The sequence below is a fragment of the Amia ocellicauda genome, unplaced genomic scaffold (genome assembly GCF_036373705.1).
Source record: "Amia ocellicauda isolate fAmiCal2 unplaced genomic scaffold, fAmiCal2.hap1 HAP1_SCAFFOLD_34, whole genome shotgun sequence".
Taxonomy (NCBI): Eukaryota; Metazoa; Chordata; class Actinopteri; order Amiiformes; family Amiidae; genus Amia; species Amia ocellicauda.
In genome coordinates this window covers 740,198-767,973 of record NW_027102909.1, presented here as the reverse complement: position 1 = coordinate 767,973, position 27,776 = coordinate 740,198, and the positions used below count along the sequence as shown (strand labels likewise).

The 27,776-nt window shown below is 44.9% G+C and overlaps 21 non-coding genes and 36 pseudogenes across 21 annotated transcripts; all 57 read left to right on the top strand.

Annotated features, from left to right (window-relative positions):
• Positions 1–98: 98 nt before the first annotated feature.
• On the top strand, positions 99–217 carry LOC136732581 (uncharacterized; annotated as a pseudogene).
• Positions 218–438: 221 nt separating this feature from the next.
• Positions 439–557, top strand: LOC136732262 (5S ribosomal RNA). Its single transcript, XR_010809907.1, has one exon. It is a non-coding gene; the product is annotated as a 5S ribosomal RNA (ribosomal RNA).
• A 209-nt stretch (positions 558–766) lies between these two features.
• Positions 767–885, top strand: LOC136732648 (uncharacterized; annotated as a pseudogene).
• Positions 886–1,103: 218 nt separating this feature from the next.
• LOC136732284 (uncharacterized) lies at positions 1,104–1,221 on the top strand (annotated as a pseudogene).
• Positions 1,222–1,437: 216 nt separating this feature from the next.
• Positions 1,438–1,556, top strand: LOC136732157 (5S ribosomal RNA). Its single transcript, XR_010809795.1, has one exon. It is a non-coding gene; the product is annotated as a 5S ribosomal RNA (ribosomal RNA).
• Positions 1,557–1,766: 210 nt separating this feature from the next.
• Positions 1,767–1,884, top strand: LOC136732276 (uncharacterized; annotated as a pseudogene).
• Positions 1,885–2,100: 216 nt separating this feature from the next.
• Positions 2,101–2,219, top strand: LOC136732343 (uncharacterized; annotated as a pseudogene).
• A 215-nt stretch (positions 2,220–2,434) lies between these two features.
• On the top strand, positions 2,435–2,553 carry LOC136732482 (uncharacterized; annotated as a pseudogene).
• Positions 2,554–3,102: 549 nt separating this feature from the next.
• On the top strand, positions 3,103–3,221 carry LOC136732156 (5S ribosomal RNA). The gene has a single exon (XR_010809794.1). It is a non-coding gene; the product is annotated as a 5S ribosomal RNA (ribosomal RNA).
• A 211-nt stretch (positions 3,222–3,432) lies between these two features.
• LOC136732216 (5S ribosomal RNA) lies at positions 3,433–3,551 on the top strand. The gene has a single exon (XR_010809860.1). It is a non-coding gene; the product is annotated as a 5S ribosomal RNA (ribosomal RNA).
• Positions 3,552–3,776: 225 nt separating this feature from the next.
• On the top strand, positions 3,777–3,895 carry LOC136732215 (5S ribosomal RNA). The gene has a single exon (XR_010809859.1). It is a non-coding gene; the product is annotated as a 5S ribosomal RNA (ribosomal RNA).
• A 225-nt stretch (positions 3,896–4,120) lies between these two features.
• LOC136732579 (uncharacterized) lies at positions 4,121–4,239 on the top strand (annotated as a pseudogene).
• A 219-nt stretch (positions 4,240–4,458) lies between these two features.
• On the top strand, positions 4,459–4,576 carry LOC136732263 (5S ribosomal RNA). The gene has a single exon (XR_010809908.1). It is a non-coding gene; the product is annotated as a 5S ribosomal RNA (ribosomal RNA).
• A 210-nt stretch (positions 4,577–4,786) lies between these two features.
• On the top strand, positions 4,787–4,905 carry LOC136732647 (uncharacterized; annotated as a pseudogene).
• Positions 4,906–5,128: 223 nt separating this feature from the next.
• On the top strand, positions 5,129–5,247 carry LOC136732214 (5S ribosomal RNA). Its single transcript, XR_010809857.1, has one exon. It is a non-coding gene; the product is annotated as a 5S ribosomal RNA (ribosomal RNA).
• A 556-nt stretch (positions 5,248–5,803) lies between these two features.
• Positions 5,804–5,922, top strand: LOC136732207 (5S ribosomal RNA). The gene has a single exon (XR_010809849.1). It is a non-coding gene; the product is annotated as a 5S ribosomal RNA (ribosomal RNA).
• A 210-nt stretch (positions 5,923–6,132) lies between these two features.
• LOC136732444 (uncharacterized) lies at positions 6,133–6,251 on the top strand (annotated as a pseudogene).
• A 219-nt stretch (positions 6,252–6,470) lies between these two features.
• Positions 6,471–6,589, top strand: LOC136732155 (5S ribosomal RNA). The gene has a single exon (XR_010809793.1). It is a non-coding gene; the product is annotated as a 5S ribosomal RNA (ribosomal RNA).
• A 220-nt stretch (positions 6,590–6,809) lies between these two features.
• Positions 6,810–6,928, top strand: LOC136732371 (5S ribosomal RNA). The gene has a single exon (XR_010809927.1). It is a non-coding gene; the product is annotated as a 5S ribosomal RNA (ribosomal RNA).
• A 211-nt stretch (positions 6,929–7,139) lies between these two features.
• LOC136732336 (5S ribosomal RNA) lies at positions 7,140–7,258 on the top strand. The gene has a single exon (XR_010809924.1). It is a non-coding gene; the product is annotated as a 5S ribosomal RNA (ribosomal RNA).
• A 216-nt stretch (positions 7,259–7,474) lies between these two features.
• Positions 7,475–7,593, top strand: LOC136732324 (uncharacterized; annotated as a pseudogene).
• A 221-nt stretch (positions 7,594–7,814) lies between these two features.
• Positions 7,815–7,933, top strand: LOC136732376 (uncharacterized; annotated as a pseudogene).
• A 219-nt stretch (positions 7,934–8,152) lies between these two features.
• Positions 8,153–8,271, top strand: LOC136732144 (5S ribosomal RNA). The gene has a single exon (XR_010809782.1). It is a non-coding gene; the product is annotated as a 5S ribosomal RNA (ribosomal RNA).
• Positions 8,272–8,491: 220 nt separating this feature from the next.
• Positions 8,492–8,610, top strand: LOC136732138 (5S ribosomal RNA). The gene has a single exon (XR_010809776.1). It is a non-coding gene; the product is annotated as a 5S ribosomal RNA (ribosomal RNA).
• A 210-nt stretch (positions 8,611–8,820) lies between these two features.
• Positions 8,821–8,939, top strand: LOC136732384 (5S ribosomal RNA). The gene has a single exon (XR_010809929.1). It is a non-coding gene; the product is annotated as a 5S ribosomal RNA (ribosomal RNA).
• A 216-nt stretch (positions 8,940–9,155) lies between these two features.
• On the top strand, positions 9,156–9,274 carry LOC136732345 (uncharacterized; annotated as a pseudogene).
• Positions 9,275–9,494: 220 nt separating this feature from the next.
• On the top strand, positions 9,495–9,613 carry LOC136732451 (uncharacterized; annotated as a pseudogene).
• Positions 9,614–9,828: 215 nt separating this feature from the next.
• Positions 9,829–9,947, top strand: LOC136732546 (uncharacterized; annotated as a pseudogene).
• A 214-nt stretch (positions 9,948–10,161) lies between these two features.
• On the top strand, positions 10,162–10,280 carry LOC136732509 (uncharacterized; annotated as a pseudogene).
• A 225-nt stretch (positions 10,281–10,505) lies between these two features.
• Positions 10,506–10,624, top strand: LOC136732453 (5S ribosomal RNA). Its single transcript, XR_010809935.1, has one exon. It is a non-coding gene; the product is annotated as a 5S ribosomal RNA (ribosomal RNA).
• A 210-nt stretch (positions 10,625–10,834) lies between these two features.
• On the top strand, positions 10,835–10,953 carry LOC136732292 (uncharacterized; annotated as a pseudogene).
• Positions 10,954–11,171: 218 nt separating this feature from the next.
• Positions 11,172–11,290, top strand: LOC136732548 (uncharacterized; annotated as a pseudogene).
• Positions 11,291–11,505: 215 nt separating this feature from the next.
• LOC136732190 (5S ribosomal RNA) lies at positions 11,506–11,624 on the top strand. The gene has a single exon (XR_010809829.1). It is a non-coding gene; the product is annotated as a 5S ribosomal RNA (ribosomal RNA).
• Positions 11,625–11,841: 217 nt separating this feature from the next.
• Positions 11,842–11,960, top strand: LOC136732520 (uncharacterized; annotated as a pseudogene).
• Positions 11,961–12,168: 208 nt separating this feature from the next.
• Positions 12,169–12,287, top strand: LOC136732403 (uncharacterized; annotated as a pseudogene).
• A 222-nt stretch (positions 12,288–12,509) lies between these two features.
• On the top strand, positions 12,510–12,628 carry LOC136732283 (uncharacterized; annotated as a pseudogene).
• A 210-nt stretch (positions 12,629–12,838) lies between these two features.
• On the top strand, positions 12,839–12,957 carry LOC136732291 (uncharacterized; annotated as a pseudogene).
• Positions 12,958–13,177: 220 nt separating this feature from the next.
• LOC136732594 (uncharacterized) lies at positions 13,178–13,296 on the top strand (annotated as a pseudogene).
• A 216-nt stretch (positions 13,297–13,512) lies between these two features.
• Positions 13,513–13,631, top strand: LOC136732230 (5S ribosomal RNA). Its single transcript, XR_010809877.1, has one exon. It is a non-coding gene; the product is annotated as a 5S ribosomal RNA (ribosomal RNA).
• A 218-nt stretch (positions 13,632–13,849) lies between these two features.
• LOC136732282 (uncharacterized) lies at positions 13,850–13,968 on the top strand (annotated as a pseudogene).
• Positions 13,969–14,178: 210 nt separating this feature from the next.
• On the top strand, positions 14,179–14,297 carry LOC136732289 (uncharacterized; annotated as a pseudogene).
• A 216-nt stretch (positions 14,298–14,513) lies between these two features.
• On the top strand, positions 14,514–14,632 carry LOC136732526 (uncharacterized; annotated as a pseudogene).
• A 210-nt stretch (positions 14,633–14,842) lies between these two features.
• Positions 14,843–14,961, top strand: LOC136732406 (uncharacterized; annotated as a pseudogene).
• Positions 14,962–15,170: 209 nt separating this feature from the next.
• On the top strand, positions 15,171–15,289 carry LOC136732308 (uncharacterized; annotated as a pseudogene).
• Positions 15,290–15,511: 222 nt separating this feature from the next.
• On the top strand, positions 15,512–15,630 carry LOC136732593 (uncharacterized; annotated as a pseudogene).
• A 215-nt stretch (positions 15,631–15,845) lies between these two features.
• Positions 15,846–15,964, top strand: LOC136732219 (5S ribosomal RNA). Its single transcript, XR_010809863.1, has one exon. It is a non-coding gene; the product is annotated as a 5S ribosomal RNA (ribosomal RNA).
• Positions 15,965–16,190: 226 nt separating this feature from the next.
• LOC136732450 (uncharacterized) lies at positions 16,191–16,309 on the top strand (annotated as a pseudogene).
• Positions 16,310–16,533: 224 nt separating this feature from the next.
• LOC136732131 (uncharacterized) lies at positions 16,534–16,652 on the top strand (annotated as a pseudogene).
• A 223-nt stretch (positions 16,653–16,875) lies between these two features.
• LOC136732653 (uncharacterized) lies at positions 16,876–16,994 on the top strand (annotated as a pseudogene).
• A 216-nt stretch (positions 16,995–17,210) lies between these two features.
• On the top strand, positions 17,211–17,329 carry LOC136732178 (5S ribosomal RNA). Its single transcript, XR_010809814.1, has one exon. It is a non-coding gene; the product is annotated as a 5S ribosomal RNA (ribosomal RNA).
• Positions 17,330–17,546: 217 nt separating this feature from the next.
• On the top strand, positions 17,547–17,665 carry LOC136732373 (uncharacterized; annotated as a pseudogene).
• Positions 17,666–17,884: 219 nt separating this feature from the next.
• On the top strand, positions 17,885–18,003 carry LOC136732361 (uncharacterized; annotated as a pseudogene).
• A 215-nt stretch (positions 18,004–18,218) lies between these two features.
• On the top strand, positions 18,219–18,337 carry LOC136732083 (uncharacterized; annotated as a pseudogene).
• Positions 18,338–18,543: 206 nt separating this feature from the next.
• On the top strand, positions 18,544–18,662 carry LOC136732418 (5S ribosomal RNA). Its single transcript, XR_010809932.1, has one exon. It is a non-coding gene; the product is annotated as a 5S ribosomal RNA (ribosomal RNA).
• Positions 18,663–18,871: 209 nt separating this feature from the next.
• Positions 18,872–18,990, top strand: LOC136732656 (uncharacterized; annotated as a pseudogene).
• Positions 18,991–19,211: 221 nt separating this feature from the next.
• Positions 19,212–19,330, top strand: LOC136732380 (uncharacterized; annotated as a pseudogene).
• Positions 19,331–25,838: 6,508 nt separating this feature from the next.
• Positions 25,839–25,953, top strand: LOC136732152 (U5 spliceosomal RNA). The gene has a single exon (XR_010809790.1). It is a non-coding gene; the product is annotated as a U5 spliceosomal RNA (small nuclear RNA).
• Positions 25,954–27,776: the final 1,823 nt, after the last annotated feature.

Here is a 27,776-nt window from a genome sequence, read left to right as displayed (position 1 = left end):
ATCCATTTTTCTTTTTTCTTTTTTTATATTTTTTTTTTGCTGGAAGTTCCGTCAATACCCGCCAACCTTTAAGAGACATCATGCAGCCAGGCATCTCGGCTTGCGGCCACACCATCCTGAAGACGCAAGATCTCGTCAGATCTCGGAAGAAAAACTGGGCAGGGCCTGGTCAGTAATTGGATGGGTGACCTCCTGGAAATACCAGGTGCTGAAAGCTTTTTACATCTCCTGGGTAACTTCAGCGTAGCTCTTAATACTCTCATTCAGTCTGGAGGAGATATAATTGAAGAATTGTACATGTACCCGGCTACTTTCAACACCCTGTCCTGCACTGATATTTTTCCCTCCATTTTTCTATTTATTTATTTTTTATTTTTTGCTGGAAGTTCTGTCAATACCCGCCAGCCTTTAAGAGACATCATGCAGCCCGGCCTCTTGGCTTGTGGCCACACCGTCCTGAACACGCCCGATCTCGTCAGATCTCGGAAGCTAAACGGGGCAGGGCCTCGTCAGTACTTGGATGGGTGACCTCCTGGAAATACCAGGTGCTGCAAGCTTTTTACGTCTCCTGGGTAACTTCATCGTAGCTCTTAATACTCTCTTTCTGTCTCCAGGAGATATAATTGAAGAATTGTACACGTACCCGGCTACTTTCAACACCCTTTGCTGCACTGGTATATTTCCCTCTATTTTTCATTTTTTTTTTGCTGGCAGTTCCGTCAATACCCGCCAGCCTTTAAGAGACATCATGCAGCCAGGCATCTCGGCTTGCGGCCACACCATCCTGAACGCGCCCGATCTCGTCAGATCTCGGAAGCTAAACGGGGCAGGACCTGGTCAGTACATGAAAGTGAGACCTCCTGGAAATACCTAGTTCTGCAAGCTTTAACGTCTCCTGGGTAACTTCATCGTAGCTCTTAATACTCTCTATCTGTCTGGAGGAGATATAATTGAAGTATTGTACACGTACCCGGCTACTTTCAACAGCCTTTGCTGCACTGATATTTTTCCCTCCATTTTCCATTTTTTTTTTTTTTTTTTTTGCTGGAAGTTCCGTCAATACCCGCCAGCCTTTAAGAGACATCATGCAGCCGGGCCTCTTGGCTTGCGGCCACACCGTCCTGAACGCGACCGATCTCATCTGATCTCGGAAGCTAACGGGGCAGGGCCTGGTCAGTACTTGGATGGGTGACCTCCTGGAAATACCAGGTGCTGCAAGCTTTTTACGTCTCTTGGGTAACTTCATCATAGCTCTTAATACTCTCTTTCAGTCTGTAGGAGATATTATTGAAGAATTGTACACGTACCCGGCTACTTTCAAAACCCTTTGCTGCACTGATATTTTTCCCTCCATTTTTCTTTTTTCTTTTTTTTTTTGCTGGAAGTTCCGTCAATACCCACCAACCTTTAAGAGACATCATGCAGCCAGGCCTTTCGGCTTGTGGCCACACCGTCCTGAATGCGCCCGATCTCGTCAGATCTCGGAAGCTAAACGGGGCAGGGCCTGGTCAGTACTTGGATGGGAGACCTCCTAGAAATACCAGGTGCTGCAAGCTTTTTACGTCTCCTGGGTAACTTCATCGTAGCTCTTAATACTCTCTTTCTGTCTCCAGGAGATATAATTGAAGAATTGTACACGTACCCGGCTACTTTCAACACCCTTTGCTGCACTGGTATATTTCCCTCTATTTTTCTTTTTTTTTTTTGCTGGCAGTTCCGTCAATACCCGCCAGCCTTTAAGAGACGTCATGCAGCCAGGAATCTCGGCTTGCGGCCACACCATCCTGAACGCGCCCGATCTCGTCAGATCTCGGAAGCTAACGGGGCAGGGCCTGGTCAGTACTTGGATGGGAGACCTCCTAGAAATACCAGGTGCTGCAAGCTTTTTACGTCTCCTGGGTAACTTCATCATAGCTCTTAATACTCTCTTTCAGTCTGTAGGAGATATTATTGAAGAATTGTACACGTACCCGGCTACTTTCAAAACCCTTTGCTGCACTGATATTTTTCCCTCCATTTTTCTTTTTTCTTTTTTCTTTTGCTGGAAGTTCCGTCAATACCCGCCAGCCTTAAAGAGACATCATGCAGCTGGGCCTCTCGGCTTGCGGCCACACCGTCCTGAATTCGCCCGATCTCGTCAGAACTCGGAAGCTAAACGGGGCATGGCTTGGTCAGTACTTGGATGGGAGACCTCCTAGAAATACCAGGTGCTGCAAGCCTTTTACGTCTCCTGGGTAACTTCATCGTAGCTCTTAATACTCTCTTTCTGTGTCCAGGAGATATAATTGAAGAATTGTACACGTACTAGGCTACTTTCAACACCCTTTGCTGCACTGATATTTTCCCTCCATTTTTCTTTTTATTTTATTTTTTTTCTGGAAGTTCCGTCAATATCCGCCAGCCTTTAAGAGACATCATGCAGCCAGGCTTCTTGGCTTGTAGTCACACCGTCCTGAACGCGCCCGATCATATCAGATTTCGGAAGCTAAACGGGGCAGGACCTGGTCAGTACTTGGATGTGTGACCTCCTGGAAATACCAGGTGCTGCAAGCTTTTTACGTCTCCTGGGTAACTTCATCGTAGCTCTTAAAACTCTCTTTCTGTCTCCAGGAGATATAATAGAAGAATTGTACACGTACCCGGCTACTTTCAACACCCTTTGCTGCACTGGTATATTTCCCTCTATTTTTCTTTTTTTTTTTTGCTGGCAGTTCCGTCAATACCCGCCAACCTTAAAGAGACATCATGCAGCTGGGCCTCTCGGCTTTCGGCCACACCGTCCTGAATGCGCATGATATCGTCAGATCTCGGAAGCTAAACGGGGCAGGACCTGGTCAGTACTTGAATGTGAGACCTCCTGGAAATACCATGTGCTGCAAGCTTTTACGTCTCCTGGGTTACTTTATCGTAGCTCTTAATATTCTCTTTCAGTCTGCAGGAGATATAATTGAAGAATTGTACACGTACCCGGCTACTTTCAACACCCTTTCCTGCACTGATATTTTTCCCTCCATTTTTCTATTTTTTTTTTTTTTTCTTTTTGCTGGAAGTTCCGTCAATACCCGCCAACCTTTAAGAGACATCATGCAGCCAGGCCTTTCGGCTTGTGGCCACACCGTCCTGAATGCGCCCGATCTCGTCAGATCTCGGAAGCTAAACGGGGCAGGGCCTGGTCAGTACTTGGATGGGAGACCTCCTAGAAATACCAGGTGCTGCAAGCTTTTTACGTCTCCTGGGTAACTTCATCGTAGCTCTTAATACTCTCTTTCTGTCTCCAGGAGATATAATTGAAGAATTGTACACGTACCCGGCTACTTTCAACACCCTTTGCTGCACTGGTATATTTCCCTCTATTTTTCTTTTTCTTTTTTTGCTGGCAGTTCCGTCAATACCCGCCAACCTTTAAGAGACATCATGCAGCCAGGGCTTTCGGCTTGTGGCCACACCGTCCTGAATGCGCCTGATCTCGTCAGATCTCGGAAGCTAAACGGGGCAGGGCCTGGTCAGTACTTGGATGGGAGACCTCCTAGAAATACCAGGTGCTGCAAGCTTTTTACGTCTCCTGGGTAACTTCATCGTAGCTCTTAATACTCTCTCTCTGTCTGGAGGAGATATAATTGAAGTATTGTACACGTATCCAGCTACTGTCAACATCCTTTGCTGCACTGATATTTTTCCATCCATTTTTCTTTTTTCTTTTTTTATATTTTTTTTTTGCTGGAAGTTCCGTCAATATCCGCCAACCTTTAAGAGACATCATGCAGCCAGGCCTTTCGGCTTGTGGCCACACCGTCCTGAATGCGCCTGATCTCGTCAGATCTCGGAAGCTAAACGGGGCAGGGCCTGGTCAGTACTTGGATGGGAGACCTCCTAGAAATACCAGGTGCTGCAAGCTTTTTACGTCTCCTGGGTAACTTCATCGTAGCTCTTAATACTCTCTCTCTGTCTGGAGGAGATATAATTGAAGTATTGTACACGTATCCAGCTACTGTCAACACCCTTTGCTGCACTGATATTTTTCCATCCATTTTTCTTTTTTCTTTTTTTATATTTCTTTTTTGCTGGAAGTTCCGTCAATACCCGCCAACCTTTAAGAGACATCATGCAGCCAGGCATCTCGGCTTGCGGCCACACCATCCTGAAGACGCAAGATCTCGTCAGATCTCGGAAGAAAAACTGGGCAGGGCCTGGTCAGTAATTGGATGGGTGACCTCCTGGAAATACCAGGTGCTGAAAGCTTTTTACATCTCCTGGGTAACTTCAGCGTAGCTCTTAATACTCTCATTCAGTCTGGAGGAGATATAATTGAAGTATTGTACACGTACCCGGCTACTTTCAACAGCCTTTGCTGCACTGATATTTTTCCCTCCATTTTCCATTTTTTTTTTTTTTTTTTTTGCTGGAAGTTCCGTCAATACCCGCCAGCCTTTAAGAGACATCATGCAGCCAGGCCTCTTGGCTTGCGGCCACACCGTCCTGAACGCGCCCGATCTCATCAGATCTCGGAAGCTAACGGAGCAGGGCCTGGTCAGTACTTGGATGGGTGACCTCCTGGAAATACCAGGTGCTGCAAGCTTTTTACGTCTCCTGGGTAACTTCATCGTAGCTCTTAATACTCTCTTTCTGTCTCCAGGAGATATAATTGAAGAATTGTACACGTACCCGGCTACTTTCAACACCCTTTGCTGCACTGGTATATTTCCCTCTATTTTTCATTTTTTTTTTTGCTGGCAGTTCCGTCAATACCCGCCAGCCTTTAAGAGACATCATGCAGCCAGGAATCTCGGCTTGCGGCCACACCATCCTGAACGCGCCCGATCTCGTCAGATCTCGGAAGCTAAACGGGGCAGGACCTGGTCAGTACATGAAAGTGAGACCTCCTGGAAATACCTAGTTCTGCAAGCTTTTACGTCTCCTGGGTAACTTTATCTAAGCTCTTAATACTCTCTCTCTGTCTGGAGGAGATATAATTGAAGTATTGCACACGTATCCAGCTACTGTCAACACCCTTTGCTGCACTGATATTTTTCCATCCATTTTTCTTTTTTCTATTTTTTTTTTTTTTTTTGCTGGATGTTCCGTCAATACCCGCCAACCTTTAAGAGACATCATGCAGCCAGGCCTTTCGGCTTGTGGCCACACCGTCCTGAATGCGCCCGATCTCGTCAGATCTCGGAAGCTAAACAAGGCAGGGCCTGGTCAGTACTTGGATGGGAGACCTCCTAGAAATACCAGGTGCTGCAAGCTTTTTACGTCTCCTGGGTAACTTCATCATAGCTCTTAATACTCTCTTTCAGTCTGTAGGAGATATTATTGAAAAATTGTACACGTACCCGGCTACTTTCAAAACCCTTTGCTGCACTGATATTTTTCCCTCCATTTTTCTTTTTTCTTTTTTCTTTTGCTGGAAGTTCCGTCAATACCCGCCAGCCTTAAAGAGACATCATGCAGCTGGGCCTCTCGGCTTTCGGCCACACCGTCCTGAATGCGCATGATATCGTCAGATTTCGGAAGCTAAACGGGGCAGGACCTGGTCAGGACTTGAATGTGAGACCTCCTGGAAATACCAGGTGCTGCAAGCTTTTTACATCTCCTGGGTAACTTCAGCGTAGCTCTTAATACTCTCATTCAGTCTGGAGGAGATATAATTGAAGAATTGTACATGTACCCGGCTACTTTCAACACCCTGTCCTGCACTGATATTTTTCCCTCCATTTTTCTATTTATTTATTTTTTATTTTTTGCTGGAAGTTCTGTCAATACCCGCCAGCCTTTAAGAGACATCATGCAGCCAGGCCTCTTGGCTTGCGGCCACACCGTCCTGAACACGACCGATCTCGTCAGATCTCGGAAGCTAAACGGGACAGGGCCTGGTCAGTACTTGGATGGGAGACCTCCTAGAAATACCAGGTGCTGCAAGCTTTTTACGTCTCCTGGGTAACTTCATCGTAGCTCTTAATACTCTCTTTCTGTCTCCAGGAGATATAATTGAAGAATTGTACACGTACCCGGCTACTTTCAACACCCTTTGCTGCACTGGTATATTTCCCTCTATTTTTCTTTTTTTTTTTTGCTGGCAGTTCCGTCAATACCCGCCAGCCTTTAAGAGACATCATGCAGCCAGGCCTCTTGGCTTGCGGCCACACCGTCCTGAACACGACCGATCTCGTCAGATCTTGGAAGCTAAACGGGGCAGGGCCTCGTCAGTACTTGGATGGGAGACCTCCTGGAAATACCTGGTGCTGCAAGCATTTTACGTCTCCTGGGAAACTTCATCGTAGCTCTTAATACTCTCTATCTGTCTGGAGGAGATATAATTGAAGAATTGTACACGTACCCGGCTACTTTCAACACCCTTTCCTGCACTGATATTTTTCCCTCCATTTTTCTATTTTTTTTTTTTTTTTTTTGCTGGAAGTTCCGTCAATACCCGCCAACCTTTAAGAGACATCATGCAGCCAGGCCTTTCTGCTTGTGGCCACACCGTCCTGAATGCGCCCGATCTCGTCAGATCTCGGAAGCTAAACGGGGCAGGGCCTGGTCAGTACTTGGATGGGAGACCTCCTAGAAATACCAGGTGCTGCAAGCTTTTTACGTCTCCTGGGTAACTTCATCGTAGCTCTTAATACTCTCTTTCTGTCTCCAGGAGATATAATTGAAGAATTGTACACGTACCCGGCTACTTTCAACACCCTTTCCTGCACTGATATTTTTCCCTCCATTTTTCTATTTTTTTTTTTTTTTTTTTTGCTGGAAGTTCCGTCAATACCCGCCAACCTTTAAGAGACATCATGCAGCCAGGCCTTTCGGCTTGTGGCCACACCGTCCTGAATGCGCCCGATCTCGTCAGATCTCGGAAGCTAAACGGGGCAGGGCCTGGTCAGTACTTGGATGGGTGACCTCCTAGAAATACCAGGTGCTGCAAGCTTTTTACGTCTCCTGGGTAACTTCATCGTAGCTCTTAATACTCTCTTTCTGTCTCCAGGAGATATAATTGAAGAATTGTACATGTACCCGGCTACTTTCAACACCCTTTGCTGCACTGGTATATTTCCCTCTATTTTTCTTTTTTTTTTTTTGCTGGCAGTTCCGTCAATACCCGCCAGCCTTTAAGAGACGTCATGCAGCCAGGCATCTCGGCTTGCGGCCACACCATCCTGAACGCGCCCGATCTCGTCAGATCTCGGAAGCTAAACGGGGCAGGGCCTGGTCAGTACTTGGATGGGAGACCTCCTAGAAATACCAGGTGCTGCAAGCTTTTTACGTCTCCTGGGTAACTTCATCATAGCTCTTAATACTCTCTTTCAGTCTGTAGGAGATATTATTGAAGAATTGTACACGTACCCGGCTACTTTCAAAACCCTTTGCTGCACTGATATTTTTCCCTCCATTTTTCTTTTTTCTTTTTTCTGTTGCTGGAAGTTCCGTCAATACCCGCCAGCCTTAAAGAGACATCATGCAGCTGGGCCTCTTGGCTTTCGGCCACACCGTCCTGAATGCGCCTGATCTCGTCAGATCTCGGAAGCTAAACGGGGTAGGGCCTGGTCAGTACTTGGATGGGAGACCTCCTAGAAATACCAGGTGCTGCAAGCTTTTTACGTCTCCTGGGTAACTTCATCGTAGCTCTTAATACTCTCTCTCTGTCTGGAGGAGATATAATTGAAGTATTGTACACGTATCCAGCTACTGTCAACACCCTTTCCTGCACTGATATTTTTCCCTCCATTTTTCTATTTATTTATTTTTTATTTTTTGCTGGAAGTTCTGTCAATACCCGCCAGCCTTTAAGAGACATCATGCAGCCAGGCCTCTTGGCTTGCGGCCACACCGTCCTGAACACGACCGATCTCGTCAGATCTCGGAAGCTAAACGGGGCAGGGCCTCGTCAGTACTTGGATGGGAGACCTCCTGGAAATACCTGGTGCTGCAAGCATTTTACGTCTCCTGGGAAACTTCATCGTAGCTCTTAATACTCTCTATCTGTCTGGAGGAGATATAATTGAAGTATTGTACACGTACCCGGCTACTTTCAACAGCCTTTGCTGCACTGATATTTTTCCCTCCATTTTCCATTTTTTTTTTTTTTTTTTTTGCTGGAAGTTCCGTCAATACCCGCCAACCTTTAAGAGACATCATGCAGCCATGCCTTTCGGCTTGTGGCCACACCGTCCTGAATGCGCCCGATCTCGTCAGATCTCGGAAGCTAAACGGGGCAGGGCCTGGTCAGTACTTGGATGGGAGACCTCCTAGAAATACCAGGTGCTGCAAGCTTTTTACGTCTCCTGGGTAACTTCATCGTAGCTCTTAATACTCTCTTTCTGTCTCCAGGAGATATAATTGAAGAATTGTACACGTACCCGGCTACTTTCAACACCCTTTCCTGCACTGATATTTTTCCCTCCATTTTTCTATTTTTTTTTTTTTTTTTTTTGCTGGAAGTTCCGTCAATACCCGCCAACCTTTAAGAGACATCATGCAGCCAGGCCTTTCGGCTTGTGGCCACACCGTCCTGAATGCGCCCGATCTCGTCAGATCTCGGAAGCTAAACGGGGCAGGGCCTGGTCAGTACTTGGATGGGAGACCTCCTAGAAATACCAGGTGCTGCAAGCTTTTTACGTCTCCTGGGTAACTTCATCGTAGCTCTTAATACTCTCTTTCTGTCTCCAGGAGATATAATTGAAGAATTGTACATGTACCCGGCTACTTTCAACACCCTTTGCTGCACTGGTATATTTCCCTCTATTTTTCTTTTTTTTTTTTGCTGGCAGTTCCGTCAATACCCGCCAGCCTTTAAGAGACGTCATGCAGCCAGGCATCTCGGCTTGCGGCCACACCTTCCTGAACGCGCCCGATCTCGTCAGATCTCGGAAGCTAAACGGGGCAGGGCCTGGTCAGTACTTGGATGGGAGACCTCCTAGAAATACCAGGTGCTGCAAGCTTTTTACGTCTCCTGGGTAACTTCATCATAGCTCTTAATACTCTCTTTCAGTCTGTAGGAGATATTATTGAAGAATTGTACACGTACCCGGCTACTTTCAAAACCCTTTGCTGCACTGATATTTTTCCCTCCATTTTTCTTTTTTCTTTTTTCTTTTGCTGGAAGTTCCGTCAATACCCGCCAGCCTTAAAGAGACATCATGCAGCTGGGCCTCTTGGCTTTCGGCCACACCGTCCTGAATGCGCCTGATCTCGTCAGATCTCGGAAGCTAAACGGGGCAGGGCCTGGTCAGTACTTGGATGGGAGACCTCCTAGAAATACCAGGTGCTGCAAGCTTTTTACGTCTCCTGGGTAACTTCATCGTAGCTCTTAATACTCTCTCTCTGTCTGGAGGAGATATAATTGAAGTATTGTACACGTATCCAGCTACTGTCAACACCCTTTGCTGCACTGATATTTTTCCCTCCCTTTTTCTATTTTTTTTTTTTTTTTTTTTGCTGGAAGTTCCGTCAATACTTGCCAGCCTTTAAGAGACATCATGCAGCCAGGTCTCTTGGCTTGCGGCCACACCGTCCTTAACGCGCCTGATCTCATCATATCTCGGAAGCTAAACGGGGCAGGGTCTGGCCAGTACTTGGTTGGGTGACCACCTGGAAATACCAGGTGCTGCAAGCTTTTTACGTCTCCTGGGTAACTTCATCGTAGCTCTTAATACTCTCTTTCAGTCTGGAGGAGATATTATTGAAGAATTGTACACGTACCCGGCTACTTTCAACAGCCTTTGCTGCACTGATATTTCTCCCTCCATTTTTCTTTTTTTTTTTTTTTTTTGCTGGAAGTTCCGTCAATACCCACCAGCCTAAAGAGACATCATGCAGGCGGGCCTCTTGGCTTTCGGCCACACCGTCCTGAACGCGCCCGATATCGTCAGATCTCGGAAGCTAAACGGGGCAGGGCTTCGTCAGTACTTGGATGGGTGACCTCCTGGAAATACCAGGTGCTGCAAGCTTTTTTGTCTCCTGGGTAACTTCATCGTAGCTCTTAGTACTCTCTTTCTGTCTGGAGGAGATATAATTGAAGTATTGTACACGTACACGGCTACGGCTACTTTCAACAGCCTTTGCTGCACTGATATTTTTCCCTCCATTTTTCTTTTTTTTTTTTGCTGGAAGTTCGTCAATATCCGCCAACCTTTAAGAGACATCATGCAGCCAGGCCTCTCGGCTTGTGGCCACACCGTCCTGAGCGCCCCCGATCTCATCAGATCTTGGAATTTAAACGGGGCAGCGCCTGGTCAGTACTTGGATGGGTGACCTCCTGGAAATGCCAGGTGCTGCAAGCTTTTTACGTCTCCTGGGTAACTTCATCGTAGCTCTTAATACTCTCTTTCTGTCTGGAGGAGATATAATTGAAGAATTGTACACGTACCCGGCTACTTTCAAAACCCATTACTGCACTGATATTTTTCCCTCCATTTTTCTTTTTCTTTTTTTTTTTTTTTTTTTTTGCTGGAAGTTCCGTCAATACCCGCCAACCTTTAAGAGACATCATGCAGCCAGGCCTCTCGGCTTGCGGCCACACCGTCCTGAATGCGCCCGATCTCGTCAGATCTCGGAAGCTAAACGGGGCAGGGCCTGGTCAGTACTTGGATGGGAAACCTCCTAGAAATACCAGGTGCTGCAAGCCTTTTACGTCTCCTGGGTAACTTCATCGTAGCTCTTAATACTCTCTTTCTGTCTCCAGGAGATATAATTGAAGAATTGTACACGTACCCGGCTACTTTCAACACCCTTTGCTGCACTGGAATTTCTCCCTCCATTTCTCTTTTTTTTTTTTGCTGGATGTTCCGTCAAAACCCGCCAACCATTAAGAGACATCATGCAGCCCGGCCTCTTGGCTTGCAGCCACACCGTCCTGAACGCCCCCGATCTCATCAGATCTTGGAATTTAAACGGGGCAGGGCCTGGTCAGTACTTGGATGGGTGACCTCCTGGAAATGCCAGGTGCTGCAAGCTTTTTACGTCTCCTGGGTAACTTCATCGTAGCTCTTAATACTCTCTTTATATCTCCAGGAGAAATAATTGAAGAATTGTACACGTACCCGGCTACTTTCAACACCCTTTCCTGCACTGATATTTTTCCCTCCATTTTTCTTTTTTTTTTTTTTTTTTTTGCTGGAAATTCCCTCAATACCCGCCAGCCTTTAAGAGACATCATGCAGCCAGGCATCTCGGCTTGCGGCCACACCATCCTGAACTCACCCGATCTCGTCAGATCTTGGAAGCTAAACGGGGCAGGACCTGGTCGGTACATGAATGTGAGACCTCCTGGAAATACCTGGTGCTGCAAGCTTTTACGTCTCCTGGGTAACTTTATCGTAGCTCTTAATACTCTCTATCTGTCTGGAGGAGATATAATTGAAGTATTGTACACGTACCCAGCTACTGTCAACACCGTTTGCTGCACTGATATTTTTCCATCCATTTTTCTTTTTTTTTTTTTTTTTTGCTGGAAGTTCCGTCAATACCCGCCAACCTTTAAGAGACATCATGCAGCCAGGCCTCTCGGCTTGCGGCCACACCGTCCTGAATGCGCCCGATCTCGTCAGATCTCGGAAGCTAAACGGGGCAGGGTCTGGCCAGTACTTGGTTGGGTGACCTCCTGGAAATACCAGGTGCTGCAAGCTTTTTACGTCTCCTGGGTAACTTCATCGTAGCTCTTAATACTCTCTTTCAGTCTGGAGGAGATATTATTGAAGAATTGTACACGTACCCGGCTACTTTCAACAGCCTTTGCTGCACTGATATTTCTCCCTCCATTTTTCTTTTTTTTTTTTTTTTTTTGCTGGAAGTTCCGTCAATACCCGCCAACCTTTAAGAGACATCATGCAGCCAGGCCTCTCGGCTTGTGGCCACACCGTCCTGAACGCGCCCGATCTCGTAAGATCTCGAAAGCTAAACGGGGCAGGACATGGTCAGTACTTGGATGTGTGACCTCCTGGAAATACCAGGTGCTGCAAGCTTTTTACGTCTCCTGGGTAACTTCATCGTAGCTCTTAGTACTATCTTTCTGTCTGGAGGAGATATAATTGAAGTATTGTACACGTACACGGCTACTTTCAACAGCCTTTGCTGCACTGATATTTCTCCCTCCATTTTTCTTTTTTTTTTTGCTGGAAGTTCGTCAATATCCGCCAACCTTTTAGAGACATCATGCAGCCAGGCCTCTCGGCTTGTGTCCACACCGTCCTGAATGCGCCCGATCTCGTAAGATCTCGGAAGGTAAAAGGGGCAGGGCCTGGTCAGTACTTGGATGGGTGACCTCCTGGAAATACCTGGTGCTGCAAGCTTTTTTGTCTCCTGGGTAACTTCATCGTAGCTCTTAATACTCTCTTTCTGTCTGGAGGAGACATAATTGAAGTATTGTACACGTACCCAGCTACTGTCAACACCCTTTGCTGCACTGATATTTTTCCATCCATTTTTCTTTTTTTTTTTTTTTTTTTTTTCTTGCTGGAAGTTCCGTCAATACCCGCCAACCTTTAAGAGACATCATGCAGCCAGGCCTCTCGGCTTGTGGCCACACCGTCCTGAATGCGCCCGATCTCGTAAGATCTCGGAAGCTAAACGGGGCAGGGCCTGGTCAGTACTTGGATGGCTGACCTCCTAGAAATACCAGGTGCTGCAAGCTTTTTACGTCTCCTGGGTAACTTCATCGTAGCTCTTAATACTCTCTTTCTGTCTGCAGGAGATATAATTGAAGAATTGTACACGTACCCGGCTACTTTCAACACCCTTTGCTGCACTGGAATTTCTCCCTCCATTTCTCTTTTTTTTTTTTGCTGGATGTTCCGTCAAAACCCGCCAACCATTAAGAGACATCATGCAGCCCGGCTTTTTGGCTTGCAGCCACACCGTCCTGAACGCCCCCGATCTCATCAGATCTTGGAATTTAAACGGGGCAGGGCCTGGTCAGTACTTGGATGGGTGACCTCCTGGAAATGCCAGGTGCTGCAAGCTTTTTACGTCTCCTGGGTAACTTCATCGTAGCTCTTAATACTCTCTTTATGTCTCCAGGAGAAATAATTGAAGAATTGTACACGTACCCGGCTACTTTCAACACCCTTTCCTGCACTGATATTTTTCCCTCCATTTTTCTATTTTTTTTTTTTTTTTTCTTGCTGGAAATTCCCTCAATACCCGCCAGCCTTTAAGAGACATCATGCAGCCAGGCATCTCGGCTTGCGGCCACACCATCCTGAACTCGCCCGATCTCGTCAGATCTTGGAAGCTAAACGGGGCAGGACCTGGTCGGTACATGAATGTGAGACCTCCTGGAAATACCTGGTGCTGCAAGCTTTTACGTCTCCTGGGTAACTTTATCGTAGCTCTTAATACTCTCTATCTGTCTGGAGGAGATATAATTGAAGTATTGTACACGTACCCAGCTACTGTCAAACACCCTTTGCTGCACTGATATTTTTCCATCCATTTTTCTTTTTTTTTTTTTTTTTTGCTGGAAGTTCCGTCAATACCCGCCAACCTTTAAGAGACATCATGCAGCCAGGCCTATCGGCTTGCGGCCACACCGTCCTGAATGCGCCCGATCTCGTCAGATCTCGGAAGCTAAACGGGGCAGGGCCTGGTCAGTACTTGGATGGGAGACCTCCTAGAAATACCAGGTGCTGCAAGCCTTTTACGTCTCCTGGGTAACTTCATCGTAGCTCTTAATACTCTCTTTCTGTCTCCAGGAGATATAATTGAAGTATTGTACACGTACCCAGCTACTGTCAACACCCTTTGCTGCACTGATATTTTTCCATCCATTTTTCTTTTTTTTTTTTTTTTTTTTGCTGGAAGTTCCGTCAATACCCGCCAACCTTTAAGAGACATCATGCAGCCAGGCCTCTCGGCTTGTGGCCACACCGTCCTGAATGCGCCCGATCTCGTAAGATCTCGGAAGCTAAACGGGGCAGGGCCTGGTCAGTACTTGGATGGCTGACCTCCTAGAAATACCAGGTGCTGCAAGCTTTTTACGTCTCCTGGGTAACTTCATCGTAGCTCTTAATACTCTCTTTCTGTCTGCAGGAGATATAATTGAAGAATTGTACACGTACCCGGCTACTTTCAACACCCTTTGCTGCACTGGTATTTCTCCCTCCATTTCTCTTTTTTTTTTTTGCTGGATGTTCCGTCAAAACCCGCCAACCATTAAGAGACATCATGCAGCCCGGCCTCTTGGCTTGCAGCCACACCGTCCTGAACGCCCCCGATCTCATCAGATCTTGGAATTTAAACGGGGCAGGGCCTGGTCAGTACTTGGATGGGTGACCTCCTGGAAATGCCAGGTGCTGCAAGCTTTTTACGTCTCCTGGGTAACTTCATCGTAGCTCTTAATACTCTCTTTCTGTCTCCAGGAGATATAATTGAAGAATTGTACACGTACCCAGCTACTGTCAACACCCTTTGCTGCACTGATATTTTTCCATCCATTTTTCTTTTTTTTTTTTTTTTTTGCTGGAAGTTCCGTCAATATCCGCCAGCCTTTAAGAGACATTATGCAGCCAGGCCTCTTGGCTTGTAGTCACACCGTCCTGAACGCGCCCGATCATATCAGATTTCGGAAGCTAAACGGGGCAGGGCCTAGTCAGTACTTGGATGTGTGACCTCCTGGAAATACCAGGTGCTGCAAGCTTTTTACGTCTCCTGGGTAACTTCATCGTAGCTCTTAAAACTCTCTTTCTGTCTCCAGGAGATATAATTGAAGAATTGTACACGTACCCGGCTACTTTCAACACCCTTTGCTGCACTGGTATATTTCCCTCTATTTTTTTTTTTTTTTTTTGCTGGAAGTTCCGTCAATACCCGCCAACCTTTAAGAGACATCATGCAGCCAGGCCACTCGGCTTGTGGCCACACCGTCCTGAACGCGCCCGATCTCGTAAGATCTCGAAAGCTAAACGGGGCAGGACCTGGTCAGTACTTGGATGTGTGACCTCCTGGAAATACCAGGTGCTGCAAGCTTTTTACGTCTCCTGGGTAACTTCATCGTAGCTCTTAGTACTCTCTTTCTGTCTGGAGGAGATATAATTGAAGTATTGTACACGTACACGGCTACTTTCAACAGCCTTTGCTGCACTGATATTTCTCCCTCCATTTTTCTTTTTTTTTTTTGCTGGAAGTTCGTCAATATCCGCCAACCTTTAAGAGACATCATGCAGCCAGGCCTCTCGGCTTGTGGCCACACCGTCCTGAATGCGCCCGATCTCGTAAGATCTCGGAAGGTAAAAGGGGCAGGGCCTGGTCAGTACTTGGATGGGTGACCTCCTGGAAATACCTGGTGCTGCAAGCTTTTTTGTCTCCTGGGTAACTTCATCGTAGCTCTTAATACTCTCTTTCTGTCTGGAGGAGACATAATTGAAGTATTGTACACGTACCCAGCTACTGTCAACACCCTTTGCTGCACTGATATTTTTCCATGCATTTTTCTTTTTTTTTTTTTTTTTTTTTTTTTGCTGGAAATTCCCTCAATACCCGCCAGCCTTTAAGAGACATCATGCAGCCAGGCATCTCGGCTTGCGGCCACACCATCCTGAACTCGCCCGATCTCGTCAGATCTTGGAAGCTAAACGGGGCAGGACCTGGTCGGTACATGAATGTGAGACCTCCTGGAAATACCTGGTGCTGCAAGCTTTTACGTCTCCTGGGTAACTTTATCGTAGCTCTTAATACTCTCTATCTGTCTGGAGGAGATATAATTGAAGTATTGTACACGTACCCAGCTACTGTCAACACCCTTTGCTGCACTGATATTTTTCCATCCATTTTTCTTTTTTTTTTTTTTTTTTGCTGGAAGTTCCGTCAATACCCGCCAACCTTTAAGAGACATCATGCAGCCAGGCCTCTCGGCTTGCGGCCACACCGTCCTGAATGCGCCCGATCTCGTCAGATCTCGGAAGCTAAACGGGGCAGGGCCTGGTCAGTACTTGGATGGGAGACCTCCTAGAAATACCAGGTGCTGCAAGCCTTTTACGTCTCCTGGGTAACTTCATCGTAGCTCTTAATACTCTCTTTCTGTCTCCAGGAGATATAATTGAAGAATTGTACACGTACTAGGCTACTTTCAACACCCTTTGCTGCACTGATATTTTTCCCTCCATTTTTCTATTTCTTTTTTTTTTTTTTTTTTTATTGCTGGCAGTTCCGTCAATACCCGCCAGCCTTTAAGAGACATCATGCAGCCAGGCATCTCGGCTTGCGGCCACACCGTCCTGAACGCGTCCGATCTCGTAAGATCTCGGAAACTGAGTGGGGCAGGGCCTGGTCAGTACTTGGATGGGAGACCTCCTGGAAATACCAGGTGCTGCAAGCTTTTTACGTCGGCTGGGTAAGTTTATCGTAGCTCTTAATACTCTCTTTCTGTCTGGAGGAGATATAATTGAAGTATTGTACACGTACCCAGCTACTGTCAACACCCTTTGCTGCACTGATATTTTTCCATCAATTTTTTTATTTTTATTATTATTTATTTTTTCTGCTGGAAGTTCCGTCAATACCCGCCAACCTTTAAGAGACATCATGCAGCCAGGCGTCTTGGCTTGCGGCCACACTGTCCTGAACGCGCCCCATCTCGTCAGCTCTCGGAAGCTAAACTGGGCAGGGCCTGGTCATTACTTGAATGTGAGACCTTCTGGAAATTCCAGGCGCTGCAAGCTTTTTTCGTCACCTGGGGAACTTCGTCGTAGCTTTTAATACTCTCTTTCTGTCTGGAGGAGATTTAATTGAAGAATTGTACACGTACCTGGCTACTTTCAACACCCTTTGCGGCACTGATTTTTTTCCCTCCGTTTTTCTTTTTTTATTTTATTTTTTTTATTTGCTGGAAGTTCCGTCAATACCCGCCAGCCTTTAAGAGACATCATGCAGCCAGGCCTCTTGGCTTGCGGCCACACCGTCCTAAACTCCCCCAATCTCGTCAGATCTCGGAAGCTAAACGGGGCAGGGCCTGGTCAGTACTTGGATTGTTGACCTCCTGGAAATACCAGGTCCTGCAAGCTTTTTACGTCTCCTGGGTAACTTCATCGTAGCTCTTAATACTCTCTTTCAGTCTGGAGGAGATTTAATTAAAGAATTGTACACGTACCCGGCTACTTTCAACACCCTTTACTGGACAGATATTTTTCCCTCCATTTTTCTTTTTTCTTTTTTTTTTTGCTGGAAGTTCCGTCAATACCCTCCAGCCTTTAAGAGACATCATGCAGCCAGGCGTCTCGGCTTGTGGCCACACCGTCCTGAATGCGCCCGATCTCGTCAGATCTCGGAAGCTAAACGGGGCAGGGCCTGGTCAGTACTTAGATGGGAGACCTCCTGGAAATGCCAGGTGCTGCAAGCTTTTTACTTCTCCTGGGAAACTTTATCGTAGCTCTTAATACTCTCTTTCTGTCTGGAGGAGATATAATTGAAGTATTGAACACGTACCCGGCAACTTTCAACACCCTTTGCTGCACTGATATTTTTGCCTCCATTTTTCTTTTTCTTTTTTTTTTTCTGCTGGAAGTTCCGTCAATACCCTCCAGCCTTTAAGAGACATCATGCAGCCAGGCATCTCGGCTTGCTGCCACACCATCCTGAACGCGCCCGATCTCGTCAGATCTCGGAAGCTAAACGGGGTAGGACCTGGTCAGTACTTGAATGTGAGACCTCCTGGAAATACCTGGTGCTGCAAGCTTTTACGTCTCCTGGGTAACTTTATCGTAGCTCTTAATACTCTCTTTCAGTCTGGAGGAGATATAATTGAAGAATTGTACACGTACCCGGCTACTTTCAACACCCTTTCCTGCACTGATATTTTTCCCTCCATTTTTCTATTTTTTTTTTTTTTTTTTATGCTGGAAATTCCGTCAATACCCGCCAGCCTTTAAGAGACATCATGCAGCCAGGCGTCTCGGCTTGTGGCCACACCGTCCTGAACGCGCCCGATCTCGTCAGATCTCGGAAGCTAAACGGTGCAGGGCCTCGTCAGTACTTGGATGGGTGACCTCCTGGAAATACCAGGTGCTGCAAGCTTTTTCGTCTCCTGGGTAACTTCATCGTAGCTCTTAATACTCTATTTCTGTCTGGAGGAGATATAATTGAAGAATTGTACACGTACCCGGCTACTTTCAACACCCTTTGCTGCACTGATATTTTTCCCGCCATTTTTTTTTTTATTTTTTATTTTTTCTGGAAGTTCCATCAATATCCGCCAGCCTTTAAGAGACATCATGCAACCAGACATCTCGGCTTGCGGACACACAGACCTGAACGCGCCCGATCTCGTCAGATCTCGGAAACGAAACGGGGCAGGACCTGGTCAGTACTTGGATGGGAGATCTCCTGGAAATACCAGGTGCTGCCAGCTTTTTACGTCTGCTGGGTAACTTTATCGTAGCTCTTGATACTCTCTTTCTGCCTGGAGGTGTTATAATTGAGGATTTGTACACGTACCCGGCTACTTTCAACACCATTTGCTCCACTGGTATTTTTCCCTCCATTCTTCTTTTTTTTGCTGGAAGGTCCGTCAAAACCCGCCCGCCTTTAAGAGACATCATGCTGCCAGGCCTCTCGGCTTGCGGCCACGCCGTCCTGAACGCGACCGATCTCATCAGATCTCGGAAGCTAAACAGGGCAGGGCCTGGTCAGTACTTGGATGGGTGACCTCCTGGAAATACCAGGTGCTGCAAGCTTTATACGTCTCCTGGGTAACTTCATCGTAGATCTTAATACTCTCTTTCTGTCTGGAGGAGATATAATTGAAGAAATGTACACGTACCCGGCTACTTTCAACACCCTTTGCTGAACTGATATTTTTCCCTCCATTTTTCTTTTTTTATTTGCTGGAAGTTCCCTCAACACCCGTCAGCCTTTAAGAGACATCATGCAGCCAGGCCTCTCGGCTTGTGGCTACACCGTCCTGGACGCACCCCGTCTCGTCAGATCTCGGAAGCTAAACGGGGCATGGCCTAGTCAGTACTTGGATGGGAGATCTCCTAGAAATACCAGGTGCTGCAAGCTTCTTACGTCTCCTGGGTAACTTCATCGTAGCTCTTAATACTCTCTTTCTGTCTGGAGGAGATATAATTGAAGAATTGTACACGTTCCCGGCTACTTTCAACACCCTTTCCTGCACTGTTATTTTTCCCTCCATTTTTTAATTTTTTAATTTTTTATTTTTTGCTGGAAATTCCGTCAATACCCGCCAGCCTTTAAGAGACATCATGCAGCCAGGCATCTCGGCTTGCGGCCACACCGTCCTGAACGTGCCCGATCTCGTCAGACCTTGGAAACTAAACGGGCCAGGGCCTGGTTAGTACTTGGATGGGTGACCTCCAGGAAATACCAGGTGATGCAAGCTTTTTACGTCTCCTGGGTAACTTCATCGTAGCTCTTAATACTCTTTATCTGTCTGGAGGAGATATAATTGAAGTATTGTACACTTTGTCTTAGGGACAGTCTGGCTAGCAGTGACTGAGTGGTTGACAGACGACAAGCAGTGGAATGTACGTGCTCTGTGATGTCATAGCAGTCAGCTGAGAGAGGCTCGTGATGTCATCGCTGAGCTGTCTGTCTGTCTGTCTGTCTGTCTGTCTGTCTCTCTCTCTCTCTTTCTCTCTCTCTCTCTCTCTCTCTCTTCCTCTCAATTCAATTCATTTGTATTGTCAAAGCAATTGGACATACATACATACATATATATATATATATATATACATACATACATACATCCATACATGCTAGAAAGTCATTACAATGTTATCTTAAAGGCTAACTAAGCAGAACATATATCATTATAGAACAGAGTTCATAGGTCAACACATGGTTTTAGGGAACAGGCACGTAGGTCATACCGTTTGACAATGTCTCCAAGGTTCTCATCGTAAATAACAAACAGAAATCAAACTATCTTCTGGGCTGACCTTCTAGCTTGACCGTATCTTTTTTAAGTATACAAGAGAGAAAAACAGGTGTAAGAAAATAATTTCTAATTTTCCTTCTACACATATATACATACATACATACATATGTAGCGTTATGTTGGGTGTATTTGGATAAGAGCATTTGGGCTCTGAGCTGAAGCACTGATCTAAAGAAGACCTCTCCCCCCCCAAAGTTATCAGATTTCCTTAGCTCATCAGCTTGGAACTGGTTTGCATCAAAGTGACAGTTTTGGGGAGGATGGCACCGAGAAGAGGCCAAATAGTTTGGAATTCTGCTATGAGATGTCTGGAGAAAGGGGCCTCTAGGTGATAAAAACTCTTTGAAGTGGATGAGAGCCGAAATCCCGACATAGAGCTACGAACCCAGGCCAACCGGCATTTCCAAAAGATGGCATGGATTGACATCAGTCATAAATAAAGCCTCCCTCCAATAGGACACTGGGGGCTGAAACCGAAATCCAATCTCAAGAACTCAGGGACCAATCACCTACTGATCTGACAGACTATAAGGAACAGCGGACAGTCTTTCTCTCTCTCTCTCTCTCACCTGAACCAGAAACTCGCTGCCACAGCTCAACCTGTAGCTCTGTTGCCAGAACCGGAATCAGAAACCAACCAAGTCTTTGCCGGCAACAGAACAGTTAAACTGGGAGAAGGAGATTGAGCGAAGAATTATTTTAAAGGACTTTATTAAATAAATAACTTCACAGACCCACCTGATCAGTGGAGTTTTACAGCTGGACAATTGACTAAGTCGACTGAATACGAAAGTGTCAGTCACTTAAATAGCTATTTGAGTCTTAAGAAACTTGACCCTTGGAACAAACAGGGCCCTGCTTTCCTCAAAGACTTCGTCTTCAAGTAACTACGGTGGAACCATGCTTACAAAGAAGATTTTGTGCACAACCTTGGAGCCTTCAAACCAATGGAAAATCTGTTTGGAAAAGACTCTACATTCGCGAAACCCCAACTTCCAGGTGCATCGACTGAGTGGAAGTTCTTGGACAAAGCCGAACCGGACTGCCTTTGTTCCAAACCACACGGACCTCGTGCCGTGTGCTGTTATCTGAGCCCGAAGCCAGAGAGGCCTCTCTGCGACGAAGTTCACATAAGTTTAACAGTTTGGAGTTTGTGATTCATGACATTTGAGAAATCAATTAGAAATGTTAATCTGTGATTCATAACTCTAGAATGTGTAATATCATTTAGTTTTCTTAAATATAAATGTGAGTTGCATTAAACTGTTTTGTTGATAATTTTAGAAATAAAATCTGTCAACGCCGAGAAATATCTTCTCATTCCTGTTTAACTGTTTAGTCTGAAATTGACACAAGTTAATAGACATTAGATTATTGGTGGCCCTGCCTATCCTTAATCATTGAATAATAATCAGTTAAGGGAAATTGTGGTAACAAATAGGATCTTTCTCGGCACCTAAACGTAAATGAGACTGATATATATATAACGAGAAGTTACCTGACATAAATACTAACCTGCGTAGTTATTTAATGTCTGACTAATAATACTAACGAGAGACTCACCTTCGTCTTACTAACCGGTATTGTAGTCAATGTGTTTATAACCTTTTTTGTTTAACGATTTGTTAAACGGAATGTACGTGCTCTGTGATGTCATAGCAGTAAGCTGAGAGAGGCTCGTCATGTCATCGCTGAGCTGGCTGGCTGGCTCTCTGTGTGTGTGTGTGTGTGTGTGTGTGTGTGTGTCTCTCTCTGTCTGTCTGTATGTCTGTCTGTCTGTCTCTCTCTCTCTTACTCTCTCTCTCTCCCTCTCAATTCAATTCATTTGTATTGTCAAAGCAATTGGACATGCATACATACATACATACATATATATGGAAAATAAACAATATGTGTACATCTCTTTCTGCATTAGTGGTGCCCTCACAGATGTGCAAGTTACATGACAGACAGACAGACAGACACACACACACTTTCACACACAGACAGACAGACACAGACACACACAGACACACACACACATACTTTGACAGACAGACAGACAGACACACGCATATTATGGGTCTTTGTTGGGTAGTGAAATGGGTAGCATCAGTCGCAGTGTGGGTAATGTCAGGGAGCCAATCATAGTCCCCGTTATTTGCATATCGTGGCGCAAAGCATTCTGGGAAAAGCAACTAAACACGTTTAGTCATGTATTTGTCCATAGTTTACACATGAGATGAAAGAGACAGTATGACGTGTTGAGCACCTAGGATTCCTCATGTGTATGTGAGGGGCAGAGGAACCGGATCCCAAGTGTGCGTCCCAGGTGCTATAGGTTTCAAAGCATGCAGGGGAATATGCACCCCACCCTGACACGTATATAAGATTGGATAGGGAGATATAAATAGCAATGGGGAGACTCTTGTACTTGGTGTGGCTCTATCCATATAGTGGGGCCAGCAGGTGCAGCAATAGAAGCTCAGCCTGGGGAGACTGGATTTAGCATTTCCTCTCCATTTTGATAACTATCCATAATCATTTCTGCAAAATACTTCTATGATACGTATGTATGTTTTTTACTTGTACTATATTATACTATCAAGTATCAGTGTACACATACAATGTGACCTGTTACATTAATACAGAGGCCACGGAAGGCCAGATCACTAATAGCCACTGTCCCCTGATATTACACTTTTTTACAATCACTTTGGCACTCATTTCAGAACCTTGATGTCATTTTTCAAAACTCTAGACACTAAACTCACACCCGATGATCAAAATGCACATTTTTCAAAACTCTAACACTTTTTTACAATTGCTTGGATACAATACACATCAACCTCAGATCATTTGTTCATTGAACTAAAATGACACAACTTAACATCAAAGTATTACCATTTCAAAATGCAATTCACACATTACATCTGAGATCACTGTCTATTCATTTCATTACAAAGATTTAACTATCAATTGATACAGCTGCTCAAAATGATAAGTGACTGTTGCATTACTCTTAATGCATAATTTTATGGAAACTGACAAACAATATTCCATGTTTCGATCATGAAAGTTTCAGGATAATGAGATCCATTGACATCAATAAACGAGGAGCATGAACCAGTTGGACTACATTATCTATGGATGTAATATTTCATCATCATTCATCATCATGTAGCACTTTTCCACACCATGTTTGCAGTGTGGAAGGAAAGTTAGAATTTTTTTCTCTAATACCTGTTTTTCTCTCTTGTATACTTAAGAAAGATAAGGTCAAGCTAGAAGGTCAGGCCAGAAGGTAGTTTGATTTCTGTTTGTTATTTACGATGAGAATCTTGGAGACAATGTCAAACAGTATGATTGAAGTGCCTGCTCCCTAATCCATGTGTTGATCTATGAACTCTGTCCTATAATGATATAAATTCTGCTTAGCTAACTTTTAAGATAACATAGTAATGACTTTCTGATTATAACCAGCTCTTTGATTTTTGTGTATAAAAGCTCTGACTGTTAAAATGAAGGCAGAGCGACTTTGGGATCTACTTGAGTCACTGTTCCTCTCCACGCTGCGTGTATTAAAGGCATTGCAACTAACGCTCCAACCTGGTTGAAGATGATTGTTCTTCCACATCAGATTTGACATTACTGTATGTATGCAGGCCCTTGTAATTGCTTTTCCAATACTGCCAACTGGTTATTGATGATTGATTTCACATTGTGGTACGAGTATCGAGTGAAATGAGTGCTATCCACCCCAGCAACACAGTGATAACATGGAGCCGGCAAGTCATCCAGGTCACAATAGAGGTCAAGCAGTGGGAGGAGGAAGACGTGGTGGTCAAAGGAATGGAAGGGGACATGCACCCCTTCTGAGAGGTGGTCGTGGGCCTCGTCATAGAGGAGGGCTTAGGCCTCACCAGAGAGGCAGCCATGGGCCTCATTTGAGAGGTGTTGGGGGAACGTGGTAGAGGACAAGGCCACGGACCAGACAGCGGCAGCAACAGCAAATAGTGTCCAGTGAAATCCGAGAAATAGTTGTAGAGCATGTTGTAAATCATGGCATGACCATGACTGAGGCAGCTACAATGATTCAATCAAACCTCAGAATCAACTCAGGATCAACTGTGGCCTCAATCATCAGAAATGTCCATACTGAGAAGCGGCAAGTCTTCAGCATGCACTAAACATTAGGCTACTCTCAATTGTCAAATGACTGTATACTGCATACCAATGTGTAGCACAGAGTATAGTGTGCCTTTTGAAAGAAATGCAGACAGAGTGAAGCAGCTGATGACTGAGTATGTTCAGGTATGTTCAGTTTCAAGATGCCTCTTGTGAAAAATGGTTGTGAGAACCTGAACCTGAACACAGGGCTGATGGAAATTCAGAAGTACAGTAATCAATCCTTTGTTTTACACTAAGCCAGGTGAGGAACACTGCAGTTGACATTTTACTGTAGTTTTGTTCTTTTTTGTAGCTAATTATTGTTGCATGGCTTCAAAGAAACCTATGGTGTGATTTGATTGTATTGCATCAATACATTTCAGATTTTGTTCAATGATTCCACTGTGTCTGTAGTATTCTCTCTACTAGTCCTTTTACAGTGATGTATTTATGTGTAGTACCATAATGAAACATGTATCACATATTTTGTACTACAATATTTAATGATTGTACGAACAACTACACAGTGAAACTATCGGTATCTTCTGTGTGGGTGATCTAAATAAATGTTACTATGGTATTTCATGATAAATGAATTATTTGAACCAACAAGTCTGCAAGTGCAAGGTTTCTTTAAAGATATGAATGCACAATGCAATGTTTTGAACATTGGACAGCCTGTGTTACAAGTGATGACCGTTTTGAGTTTTGTGTCTAGAGTTTTGAAAAATGACATCAAGGTTCTGAAATGAGTGACAAAGTGATTGTAAAAAACTGTATATTCATCCTATTTAATGTGCTCTTTTAAAATGTACTTTTCTTTTTTATGTTGCCATTTCTGTTCTACCAATGTTTCAGTTGTTAGCCAAAGATTGACAGAGTACATCTCATACACACAGGCCAGACAGCAAGGATTACTTTTTGAAATTCAATTACAAATGCTGCATGAACTCATCAATACGATTAGAGCTCCTGAAAGCAATATAACTAACTCACTCTACAGCATCTCATTAGCAGTGAAAAGAAACCAAGAAAGTTGGGACAGTCGACTGTTTACCACTATGTAACATCACCTTTTCTTTTAATAACACTTATTAAGCACTTGGGCACTGAAGACACCACTTGGTTAAGTTTAGCAAGCGGGATTTTCCCCCATTCATCCATTATGCATTTCCTCAGCTGCGCAACTGCACAGGGCCTTCGTTGTCTTAATTTGCACTTCATAGTGCGCCACACATTCTCAATTCGGAGACAGGTCAGGACTGCAGGCAGGCCATGCTAGCACCCGCACTCTCTGCCTACGCAACCATGCGCTTGTAATCTGGGCAGAATGTGGTTTGGCGTTATCCTGCTGAAAAATGCAGGGACGTCCCTGGAAAAGACGATGTCTGGATGGCAGCATATGTTGCTCCAAAATGTGTACATCTCTTTCTGCAAAAATGGTGCCCTCACAGATGTGCGAGTTACATGACAGACAGACACTCATACACACTGTCACACCCACACACACACACACACTTTCACAGACAGACACACGCACACACACTCACTTTCACACAGAGACAGACACACAAACACAGAGACAGACACACACACACTCACTTTCACACAGAGACACACAAACACATACACTTTCACACAGACACACACACACATACATACATACATACATACATATATAAGGAAAAGAAACAATACATTTAAAAATCACAAAAAGATGTAATAAAGTACAGAAAATCTAAATGTAATAAAATGTGATCTTTAATACACACAAATATGTATGGCTGGTCGGATGCGTCTTGGACTCGGGTTCCTCTTCATTACGTATAATGCTTTTGCCTTTTGCTATAGCTTTCCGTGGAGGGGATCGTGGGTGAGTTTGTACCATTCTTGGGAGGCTCTGCCTTGTTGGGGCGGAGCTGTGATCCAGGTGAACAGCAGATCGGACATAGGTGGGCATGTGGGCGGAGGAGGAAGGCCGGTCAAGCAAATAAGCTTGCTAAGGTACGCAGCAGCAGCAAGCAGCCCCACCATCCAGTCAGCCAGCCAGTCTGGCTGGCAGTGACTGAGTGGTTGACAGACGGCAAGCAACGGAATGTACGTGCTCTGTGATGTCATAGGAGTCACCTGAGAGAGATGTTTGTGATGTCATCGCTGAGCTGGCTGGCTCTGTGTGTCTTGCTGGCTGTGTGTGTGTGTGTGAGAGAGAGAGAGACTTTTTGACTTTTATCAGACTTCATTGCCTGTTTGCAACACGCAATAATTCATACAAAAGAAAATAAATAAATAAATAAAAAATAGTGTTCCCCTTTGTTTGTCTCCCCCCAACAAGCATTAACTCCGCCACTGATCTGTACACTTTTAAAGAAAGCAACCCAATACACACAACAAAACAACCATCAAATACTAAACCCTATAAATGAATTACATAATAAAAACCAACTCCCCGTCATACAATTCACAAAGGGCATCATTAATACACCAGACCTGTTCAAAACTCTCCAAATCATTCATCAGCCTGTAATAGTTAAACTCTAGTCTGACTCTGCACTTGACCAGCATGGCAAACACTCTCACTGCATCCTCACTGCCCTCCCCACACACTCTGTTCTTCCTAGTCTTATAGACGGCCATTTTAGCCTGGCCCAGCAAGAAGTTTACCAGCTGGTCCACATGTTTGGTCCTTCTGGTGTATCGCGCCCCTAAAATAAAAACCTTTGTGTTAAAAATCAGGTTAAGATCAGTAAAAAGACGAGTTAAAAGACTAAAAATGGGTGACAACCGAGAGCAAGTGCTGAAACAGTGAAACACGGTCTCTCTCTGAGCACAGAATGGGCAGGCGTCGGACACAGCAGGGTTAAGAACAGTAATAAAAGAATTGACAGCAATAATGGTGTGTAACACCCTCCACTGCAGATTGCCAGCTCTCTTATTGAGGGGGGCTTGTACAGGCTTCTCCAGGCGGGCGCAGTGTCTTCCCCCAGCCCCAGCCTGTAAAGTAATTTTAGGAATCACAAAGAAACAGTTGAAAGTGCTAAATAAGTATTTTGATGCACCATATTAATTTAGGAAATTTACATGTTGTTTTTCATCAGCTTCTGTATCTGATGGCTCCACATCACTGGCTGGATTGACAGCAACGACACTCTAAAAAAAGAAGTGTTAAGTTTGAGCATTCAGGACTTGTTTTGAAGATCCTGAATATCACTGGTCCACAATTTATCTGTGAAACTATGGGTTAATCTCCATATACAAAATACTTTTCACACACACTTTAAATTTACAACTAAATTTACATGTTGATGTCTTTCGTCAGCTTCTGTATTTGATGGCTCAATATAACTGGTTGCATTAACAGCAACGGCACACTACAAGAAAATAACATTATATTTAAACATTCAGGACTGGTTTAGCATCACCTCGAATATCCCTAGCCCTTGAGGTCGATTGTTATTGTGGTCTTCAAGACCAGTGCTTCTCAACCTTAGTCCTGGAGGAGGCCCACTGTCTGCTGATTTTCATTACAACAACATTGTAGGTTATATCAGTGACTGTGGTCCTAAAGTACCCCTATGCCTGCTGTTTTTTTTCCAGTTGAGCTCTTAATTACCTAATTGGCTTAACTGAAGCCATTTAACCCTTTTCCCAGGTCTTTGGTTGTTGATGAGTTACAAAGAGCTGGATTGTGGCCCGCCATGACTGGAATTGAAGAACACTCACTCTAGGCCTTTAACTTAAT